The sequence below is a fragment of the Delphinapterus leucas genome, chromosome 4, assembly GCF_059928025.1.
Source record: "Delphinapterus leucas isolate spDelLeu-1000000601 "Yukka" chromosome 4, BTC_Dleu_Yukka2, whole genome shotgun sequence".
Lineage (NCBI taxonomy): Eukaryota > Metazoa > Chordata > Mammalia > Artiodactyla > Monodontidae > Delphinapterus > Delphinapterus leucas.
The window spans coordinates 98,209,906-98,220,916 of record NC_143132.1 but is presented as its reverse complement, the minus strand read 5'-3'; positions in this window follow the sequence as shown (position 1 = coordinate 98,220,916).

The following is an 11,011-nucleotide window of genomic DNA, read 5'->3' as shown; positions in this document are numbered from 1 at the left end:
ATAATTTCCTATTACTTCTTTCACCTTTACAAGTTTCTTTTTTTAAGGGAGTCTGACTTGTTTACTATGGTACCTCTGTCACCTAACATGATGCCTAGCACACACAGTAGAAGCTAAATGTCTTTTATTATAAACCATGAGAGAATTTTTAATGAATCTGAAAAATAGTTTGTTTAAATGACAGCTCTTTATAAAAACTGATTTATCCTATGATTTAAGGAGCAATGACCATTCAGCATTTTGGCCTTATTTACCATATTTATGCTGTCAAATTTTGCCATTGGAAAATATAGTGAACAACGAATCCTATTTGTTGAAGAAAATAAGAATAAATGTTTTAAATATAATTGAATTTTTCTTTGGTATTTATCATAATAATTCTTTTAAATCATTTCCCTCAGAGCTGCCAGGCTAAGTAGTGGTTTCAGTTAACTGAAATGATTTTAAATTCAACGAAATTACTTGATGCCTTTAGACTTATTTCTACCAGACTAGATATCTCACATTAAAACGCAAAGCATTCAGCACAATAAAGCCAGAAATGGAATCTTATTGTTAGAGATTGTCACTAAGCACTTAATAATTTTACTTGTAATGACAGGTTAATTGAATTCAAAAAGAAAAGTAACAAAAAATATTATGAGTTTTTACAAATAAGTTGATTTTTAAAAGTTGATATGATATATGCCAACATCAGTATATTAGCCAAAATCTGGAAATAAAAACTAGAGCACAATAAAAGTATAGCATATACAGTGGTTTCATTAAATGTTGAACATCTATTAATCTCCTTTCCCCCAAAGAAGCAACTCATTATGACTGGGAAACATCAGTAATTTTAACAGGCATTGGCTAAACAAAATAGAACTCTTGGTACACATTATATCATATTTTTTTGCAAATGTAAATTTTAAAAAATGAGTTTCATTGGCATTTGGCTAGTTGCCATTTCTACTGTAGAGAGTATAGTCTCTAGAATTTACCAGTTAGCATGTGTTAGGCTATAAAAGAGGATACATGCATGAGAGAAATTTTAATATTCCAAGAGTCAGCAGTGCAATAACATCAAATTTGAGGCAACCTCACATACTATTTAGTTTATTCTCTTGCACCTTTTATCAGAACCATCCTGTACTCATATTTTAGGTCTCTCAGAGTTGAGCTGTTAACTCATCCCATTATTTATCTGAAAGCAAAAAACCTTTCTTCATATTTCACATAAACCCCTTACGTATACATGATGTTACTGTACTATAACACATGAGTTATATTAGCATGACATGCACTATGGCCCTCTGTGAGTTTCAGGATGATAACACCGCTAAATAAATAAAATGTTCCTACTCCATTATGTACACTCCAGCAGCCTGTTTCCTTCTTAGAATCAACTCCAGGGCACTGACTGCCAAAGACCCAAAAATTAGTCTACAAGTTAGTATCAGCAAAGCCAAGAGCAAACAGGGAAAATAAAGAAAACATAATAGGGCTTTTTTTTAAACAGAGACATTTTGTTAATTTAATGGAGTATTTTTTATTTTAAGATAATTTTTTCCTATTTGGATTATTTAATAGATTTTTCATTTTAGAAATGATGATGAGGACTTCCCTGGTAGCGCAGTAGTTAAGAATCCACCTGCCAATGCAGGGGACACGGGTTCAAGCCCCAGGCCAGGAAGATCCCACATGCCACAGAGCAACTAAGCCCGTGTGCCACAACTACTGAGCCTATGAGCCACAACTCTGAACCTGCGTGCCACAACTACTGAAGCCCATATGCCTAGAGCCCGTACTCTGCAACAAGAGAAGCCACTGCAATAAGAAGCCCGCGCACCTCAAGGAAGAGTAGCCCCCACTCGCTGCAACTAGAGAAAGCCCGTGCGCAGCAAAAAAGACCCAATGCAGCCATAAATAAATAAATAAATAAATTTATACTAAAAAAAGAGAAATAGAGTTACAGATGTAAAAAATAAACTTATTAAAAAAAGAAATGATGCAAGTACATAGTATTTTTGTTGTTTTTAGTTACCACATTTGGAAAAAAAATTGTTAATTCAATGTCAATTAATTAATTTAAAAATTTTTGCATATTTATAAAAGACTCAAAATTGAAACTACTATTTTACAATATGACTCTGTTGTATTAGCTACTTTTAAGTAAATTAAATTTTTGATTAAAAATTTATATTGTATATAAACATACATATGCAAATATATATATGCTTGTATAACTATGAAAGAAGTTTCCTCATGAAGCAAGGATATTTAAAAAGATCTAAAATGACAGAAACCTGACCTATCTCATGCTTTCTCTTAATCATTATTGCCTAATAACAATTTCTCTCAGTTTAAGTTTAGAACTCTCTTAGTCTGCTTTTTAATGGGTGCTGCTGAAGTCCTTGTTCTGCCTATTTCTCTTTGGAGGTAAGATCTTGTTCTCAGCTAATTAGAAAAGTACTCTCTCGAAGAACTCCCAATTCCCTGGTTTCACCTCACCAGTGAGTACCTATTATGTGCCAGACCCTGGCCAGGTCCTCAAAATTTTGTTACACTAAGCACATAACTGTTCACACCACAGGAAAAAGAAAGGGCAAAACCTTAATTTGTCTCCAATTTAACCTTACAGGAAGGAAGTGAAGGCTTTTTCCATGATTATTTTCTCCCCAAAGAATAGAATGTGAGACAGGATCCATACATCTGTGTTAGAAATGCCATGGAATTTTTCTCAGTTTTTCTCTTGTTTTCCGATCAGTTATTCTTCACATTCCTATAGGAAAATATGCACTTCCTACACAGTTTTTGTGTAGATATATTTTCTCTTATTTTTGTTTTGTATCATTTTTGGAGGACATATTAGGGATCTGGTAACTAGCCTGCTGCCACTGTCTTAAGCTACACACAAATTTTATCTTTTGGTTTGATTTCACAATACTGAGAAAATACTCCATCAGACAGAGAAGTACTTGTAAACAGTAGCCTTTTTTAAATAGCTCACATTCCAAATTTGAGATACTTCTTTTAACTGGTCCTGAAGCTTAAGAGAAAAGTAGAAGGATTTTTTAAAAGTTAGTTGTCTAACATCATGTACCAACTGTTTAACTGTCCTTAACTGATATTAGTCAACTTGGAAGTTATCAAAGGATTTTACTCAGTTTGAATCTTGATTGTTTTGAGGACATTTCAAAAGTACTTTTAATTTTGAGATATTACTTTTTAAAAAGCATCAGATACATCAGTGCCTTGTAGTTCCTTGTAAGGATGCTGATCCTTTCTTTGTAAGACAGCTAACCACTGAAGCGTTTGATCAGAAGAATGACTGCATACTAACAGTATCATGCTGGGTGCTGTGTTTGAGGAGAGAATGTGGGTAGTATGGTCTGAAGCAAGAGACCGGTGAAATGTCTGTTGTAATAATACTATTAAGAAATATGGGATCTCACACCAGTGTTCATAACAGCACTATTTACAATAGCCAAGACATGAAAGTAACCTAAGTGCCAATGAATGGATAAAGAATATGTGGTGTGTATACACACACACACACACACACACACACACACACACACACTGGAATATTACTCAGCCATAAAAAATGGAACATTGCCATTTGCAGCAACCTTCTCAATGGATGGACCTAGAGATGATCATACTAAGTGAAGTAAGAGAAAGACAAATATTATATGGTATCATTTATACGTGAAAACTAAAAACATGATACAAATGAAGTTATTTACAAAACAGAAACAGACTCAGACTTCAGAAACAAACTTATGGTTATCAAGGGGGAAAGTGGGGGAGGGATAAGTTAGGAGTATGTGATTAACAGATACACAACACTATATATAAAACAGATAAACAACAAGGATTCACTGTATACCACAGGGAACTATATTCAATATCTTGTAATAACCTATAATGGAAAAGAATCTGAATATATATATGTGTAAATATAACTGACTCACTTTGCTGTACACCTGAAACTAACACAATATTATAAATCAACTATAGTTCAATAAATAAATAAATAAATAAGAAATATGGGGTCTCATAGTAGCCATGGAGGGCATGAGAGGTGGTCAGATTCTAACTATATTTTGAAGGTAGAGCTTACAGGATTTCATCCGGGATTGGGTGTGGTATTTGAAAGAAAGAGAGTAGTTAAGGATGATTCCATGATTTGGGGTTTGAATAGATGGAGGGAATGAAAGGGGCTGATCTGGATAGGAGATTTAGAAGTTTATTTTGGGAATATTAAGATTGAGGTGACTATAAAACATCCAGAGGAATTTCAAGTAGGCAAGTAAATATATAGGTCTAGGGGCTTCCCAGGTGGCGCAGTGGTTGAGAGTCTGCCTGCCGATGCGGGGGGCACGGGTTCGTGCCCCTGGTCCGGGAGGACCCCGCATGCCGCGGAGCAGCTGGGCCCGTGGGCCGTGGCCGCTGAGCCTGCGCGTCCGGAGCCTGTGCTCCGCGGCGGGAGGGGCCACAGCAGTGAGAGGCCCGCGTACCGAAAAAAAAAAAAAAAAAAATATATATATATATATATATATATATATATATATATAGGTCTGGGATTCAAGAGACAGAGAAGGGTCTCGGATGGAGTTATAAGTATTGGAATCATTAGCATATAAATTGTTTTTAAAGCTATGAGACTGGATAAGTCACTAGTAGAGTGAGTTAAGAGAGAAAGAAATCTAAAGACTGAGCTCTGGGCACACCAGTATTAAGAGATTGGTAGGATGAGTAGGAAATAGCAAAAGAGATTACAAAGTAGAAAGAAAACCAGTGGAGTGTGGGGTCCCAGAAGCCAAATGAAGAGAGTGCTTCAGGGAAGACAGAGTAACTCGACATTTCAAATGCAGTGGATAGATCAAAGAAATGAGAACTAGTGAATTTAGTGGCTTGAAGGTCATTAGTGGCCTTGCTAAATGTAGTTTCAGTGGAGTAGTGGAGTGAAAACAATACTTGAGTGAGTTCAAGACAAACGGAAAGAGAACTGGATGCAGCAAGCATAGACAATACTTGCAAAGCTTTTCCCCCATGTTGTAATGGATGTAAAGCAACAGGATAAAGCTGGATGGAGAAGTGGACCAAAGGGCATTTTTGTTTTGTTTCTGCTTTAAATGGGAAAAATTACAGCATGTTTATATATTTGTGGGAATGAGGCAGCAGAGCAGAGAAATTGATGATGCAGAAGAATTTCTGGATCAATTGTCTTGAGTAGAGATGAAGTGATAAGATCTAGTCCACAAATGAAGATAGAAGCATTGATGTCATACCTGTTAATGAGAAGAAAGCAGAGTAAATGGGCAGGTAGATGAGAGTAGGTGGATAAATGGATGATGGGACCCTCTGGAAATTCTTTTCTGATTGCTAAGTGAAAGTAAGGATGGGAGCAGAGATCTTGGAAGTTAGGAGAGAGAGAAGAAGGCGAGGATCAACTGGGAGACTGGGGGAGACACTGGATCTGAGGATTCTGGAAAAGTCAGAATCGAAACACTGGAGTATGAATAGGTTTTGCCCAAGGCAGTGGAGGTATGGGATAGTTGTTTGGAGCTAGAAAGCTAAAAAGATAAACTAAGACCAGTTTTTGATTTATTTATCTTACCTAAATCATTTTGGGATAACATTAGTCTACAATTTTTGGACTTGGGGAAATTCTGAGGTTGCTTAGAAAAGACAAGGATAAAAAAATGTCTGACATTTGGCATCTCTACCCCTATCATGGGAAAAATATCCAGAAAATTTGAGATGTAATGTTTTAGATATTTGATAGTTTTTAAAAAAAATTATACTAACTTGAATAGAAACAAATAAATTTGTAGATCATTATCAAATATGTTAAATTATATTTTTTAGCATAGAAAGTTTTTAGGCTAAGTTTCAGCCTAAAGCATTTTGTATGGAAAATTAAAGTTCTAACAGTAACATAATGTGGAGGAGAATGTGTTTTCACTCTTTTGATATGAAGCACATCTCTAAGGTTACTGAATAGTGTTAGTCTATGGATGGATTACCACTGCATGGAAAAAGGAATGAAAAGGAAACATAATGTTTTTTCTGACATGCCAAATATCTTGTTTTCAAATGAAGCTTTGAATAAAATGGTTTCCTAAATGTCTTGTTCTCTGAAGTAGTAAAGACTATGAAAGTGTTTACTGTGCTTCTGGCAAACAACAAATTCCCAGTACCCAAAAGCAGAGCTAACATTTTTCTATTTGGGGGAAAGGAGGCATGCAAGTAACAGGTTTAGAGAACTTTTGTTTTATCAGCTCCTGAAGTTAAAAATTCACAGTGCTATCTATACACATAGCAGGCACTCTGAGCAGACTTCTTGGACCAGTAAACAAGTAAGACAGACAAAATAAGACAGACAAAAGGAAATATCTATTAGTTAATATCCATGAATTATTAGTTAATATTAGTTTGTATCTATACAGATAGCAGGCACTCTGAGCAGACTTCTTGGACCAGTAAACAAGTATACAATATAATATAATATTCTCTCCCTTTTCTGTGACAGGTTGTAAAAATTTGCTTTGAAACGAAAATCTGCTATTTCTTTCCTTGTGCTGAACAAGGCAGAACTCCGTACCTTCAATTCAAAGGTGTTTTATTTGAGCAAGGTTCAAGCTGGAATTAGATAGCTTCCCTTTTGCCTCTTCTGCTTGTTCTGAAACTACAGGAGAGAAGCACGAAACCAAATACTGAGGGATACATTGCACTAGTACCACTTCAACTAAACTCAAGCCAGATGCAAACAATTCAAGAAACAATGGCGCTGAAGACAGCATACTTTTCAGGGATGCTAGGGCCATTTGTTCCCTCTGCTATAATTTATGTTCCTATAGTCAAGGTTCAGTTCTACCACAGTTTAGGCAACTCACTGGAAACAATGATCACCGTTAGCTGCTCCAGGAGCACAGGAATTCCTTAGATGAGCACTGAGAGATTGGTAACAATACCTCCTAAAGGGCCAGGTTGCTAGGTAACAGGTTGTTTCCTTGGTCACAGTGAATACATGGAAGACCCCCAAAGGAGGCTGCAGATTCTTGGTGGACGGCTCTCATAGCCCCTCCTGGGAGGAGGATGAAAAATGTCTTCAGAAAAATAGCCTTATGAAGGCCAGAGGAACTTTATGCACCTGCAAGACATGTCTGAAAGGTAAGCAAATGAAATGCTAAAAAGTAGCCTCAGTCATTCCTTAAGAGAAAACAAAAAAACAAACATAGGTAGTATTCCTGGATTAAATTTCATTTAAAAATGTAAAATCATGCAACCTGTGTTACTGATGATGGCTGCTTGGAGGAAGAAGCCACCGTCTCCCCTATAGCAGGCAACAGGCTACAAATGCAATTCAGGTGATCAATACTGTAACAGAGAGAGCTGGACCTCTGTCTAGTAGTGGTACATTTATAGCTACACAGGGCTCTTTAAGAGAACGAGTGTGAATTTCAGGGGGAAAAACAGATAAGACAGACAAAAGGAAAAATCTATTAGTTAACATCCATGAATTATTAGTTAATATTAGTTTGTACCTATTAATTATATTTAAATGAAATTACTAGCACAAAACAGGACTTTTACTAGATCAATAAAGCCACAAATGAGATTAAATAAGAGGGCCAAAACCCAATCCTTTTTTCCTCACTCCTAAACGTTAGAGCTGTTACATAAATATTTCTCAAAGCATGCTGATAATTAGACAATATACCATTAGGGGGGTTGCAAATTTCTTGAATTTTTTTGTCCTTCTATTAGTGTTGAAGTTGGCTCTCATCTTTAATAAAAGTGAGATTTGCACCTTCAATTTTCAGGATGAAATACACTGTGGTTTCATGAGTGTATGAAACGTATTTATAGCTCCCTAAATTTACTGTTTATAGTTAAGATAGGAATGATGCTTAGGAAGAGGTTCAGAAGCTGAAGCAGTTCTATTACAGAAGTTTTGTTTTTGTTAGCAAACTGTGTACATCTCAAGCAGTGTCCAGATGTTATGTTGATTTTAATGTTAAAAACTGTGTCATAATTAGAATTGGGCATGTGAAACAATAGTTTTTAAATGGGCAGAAGTTCTGTGAACAATTATAAACTTTATTTTTCCTACTTGCTAACACCCTTGAATACACTATACCAAGAGAAAGTTTACTTGTGAGCTCTGTGAAAAAGTGATCTTTATGATCAGTATTATTATTTTTAAACTAGTAAGTTTTATAAAATTATTTTAGAGACAGTGTAAAAAGTAATGCCCAGGCTACAACTTAAACTTTAACCTTCAACTTTCGAAGGAGGAAGGAAGGAAGGAAGGAAGGAAGGAAGGAAGGAAGGAAAGAAGGAAACGAAGGGAAAGGAAAGGAAAGGAAAGGAAAGGGGGAGGGAGGGAGGGAAGGAAGGAAGGAGGGAGGTAGGAAAGAAAAAGAAAAAAAAAAAAGAAAAGTTTTCTTAGTGCCAGTATTTGTTCAATCACATTTCTGCACATCATGAAATGAGTCTTAGTCATACTACTTTCCTAATATACTGTCACTTTCATTTGGAATTTTATTATAGTTTTTGTCTCTGTTCACAAGATCTACCTAATCACATGTTGTCCTTTAGTGTCTATATTCTTCTCCTTTGTAGTGTTGTATGTGGTTGAATTTTCAAAATTATAACAACATAGGGAGTAGTAAAACATTCTTTTTTTTAATGTTTGAATTTTATTGTTTTTTTATACAGCAGTTCTTATTAGTCATCCATTTTATACACATCAGTGTATACATGTCAATCCCAATCTCCCAGTTCATCACAGCACCACCACTACCCCCTTGCAGCTTTCCCCCCTTGGTGTCCGTATGTTTGTTCTCTACATCTGTGTCTCAATTTTCTGCCCTGCAAACTGGTTCATCTGTACCATTTTTCTAGGTTCCACATATATGCACTAACATACGGTATTTGTTTTTCTCTTTCTGACTTGCTTCACTCTGTATGACAGTCTGTAAATCCATCCACGTCTCTACAAATGACCCAATTTCGTTCCTTTTTATGGCTGAGTAATAGTCCATTGTATATATGTACCACATCTTCTTTATCCATTCGTCTGTCGATGGGCATTTAGGTTGCTTCCATGACCTGGCTATTGTAAATAGTGCTGCAATGAACATTGGGGTGCATGTGTCTTTTTGAATTATGGTTTTCTCTGGGTATATGCCCAGTAGTGGGATTGCTGGGTCATATGGTAATTCAATTTTTAGTTTTTTAAGGAAACTCCATACTGTTCTCCATAGTGGCTGTATCAATTTACATTCCCACCAACAGTGCAAGAGGGATCCCTTTTCTCCACACCCTCTCCAGCATTTGTTGTTTGCAGATTTTCTGATGATGCCCATTCTAACTGGTGTGAGGTGATACCTCATTGTAGTTTTGATTTGCATTTCTCTAATAATTAGTGATGTTGAGCAGCTTTTCATGTGCCTCTTGGCCATCTGTATGTCTTCTTTGGAGAAATGTCTATTTTTGGATTGGGCTGTTTGGTTTTTTTAATATTGAGCTGCATGAGCTGTTTATATATTTTGGAGATTAATCCTTTGTCCATTGATTCGTTTGCAAATATTTTCTCCTATTTTGAGGGTTGTCTTTTCATCTTGTTTATGGTTTCCTTTGCTGTGCAAAAGCTTTGAAGTTTCATTAGGTCCCATTTGCTTATTTTTGTTTTTATTTCCATTACTCTAGGAGGTGGATCAAAAAAGATCTTGCTGTGATATTTGTCAAAGAGTGTTCTTCCTATGTTTTCCTCTAAGAGTTTTATAGTGTCCGGTCTTACATTTAGGTCTCTAATCCATTTTGAGTTTATTTTTGTGTTTGGCGTTAGGGAGTGTTCTAATTTCATTCTTTTACATGTAGCTGTCCAGTTTTCCCAGCAACAATTATTGAAGAGGCTGTCTTTTCTCCATTGTATATCTTTGCCTCCTTTGTCATAGATTAGTTGACCATAGGTGTGTGGGTTTATCTCTGGGTTTTCTATCTTGTTCCATTGATCTATGTTTCTATAGTAAAACATTCTTAAGTATTGGGAATCTTCTAAATAACAGCTATATATGTGGTTACAATAAAGTTCTAAAAATTTCTAAATATAATTTTGTTAATGGAACATAGAGGTATCTCAGTCTATCTTCATTGTTTTTGGTATTTTAATATAACTTCTTATTTCTATAAATATCAGTGAACCCACTAATAGGTACTGAGGTTTACAAGCTTTCCCTCTAGAGAAGTTTGATATATGTTTGTTCTTTTACTTTTGTTGTACCTTAATGTGGGGACCTATTTGTGTTTATAAGAATGCACATAGGGTTGGAACAACAGGGAAAAGCAAAATTCATAAGAATACAAGGTCGCATAAGATTAAAACCTGACCCATTCAGATAGAAATAGAGAAATGATAATTTTAGTTGTATATTTTTCAAAATTACAGGTAGTTGTGCTATGTTTTTAGAATCAACAATCTAAATAATTTCAGATATATCTGTTACAATCCTGGGCCTTGGATACTAAAATTTGAGGGATATCTGTAAAACACACAGTTTTTTAGAACAGTTCATTGCTATATGATTATTTACTCAATTTATGGGTTTAGTTCTGGGAAATTAATTTAGAGCCATCCCAAATTTGAACATAATAACTTGGTATACCAAATTTGCCATTCCAGAAACTAACACATTATGATACCAAATTACTTCTTGATTTCATGAAACTTCCTTTCCCAGTACTTTATATTATCTCATCACCATCTCTAGCATGCAGATAGTAAAATCATCACCCGTTTTACAAATGAATACATTTAAATATAGACATAGAGAGGACAGGGATTCTGGATTTTAAAAGATAAGAAGAATGGTGAAAGAAATCAAAGAGGCTGGATTGATATCTCCTTTCACCCAAATTTAATGCTCTAGAGTCCATGGTAATTTTCCTCTAGCCAGTAACCTAAGAAGTGCCTGAGTTTAGCAAGATTCCACTAGATTTGAGAACCTAGCTC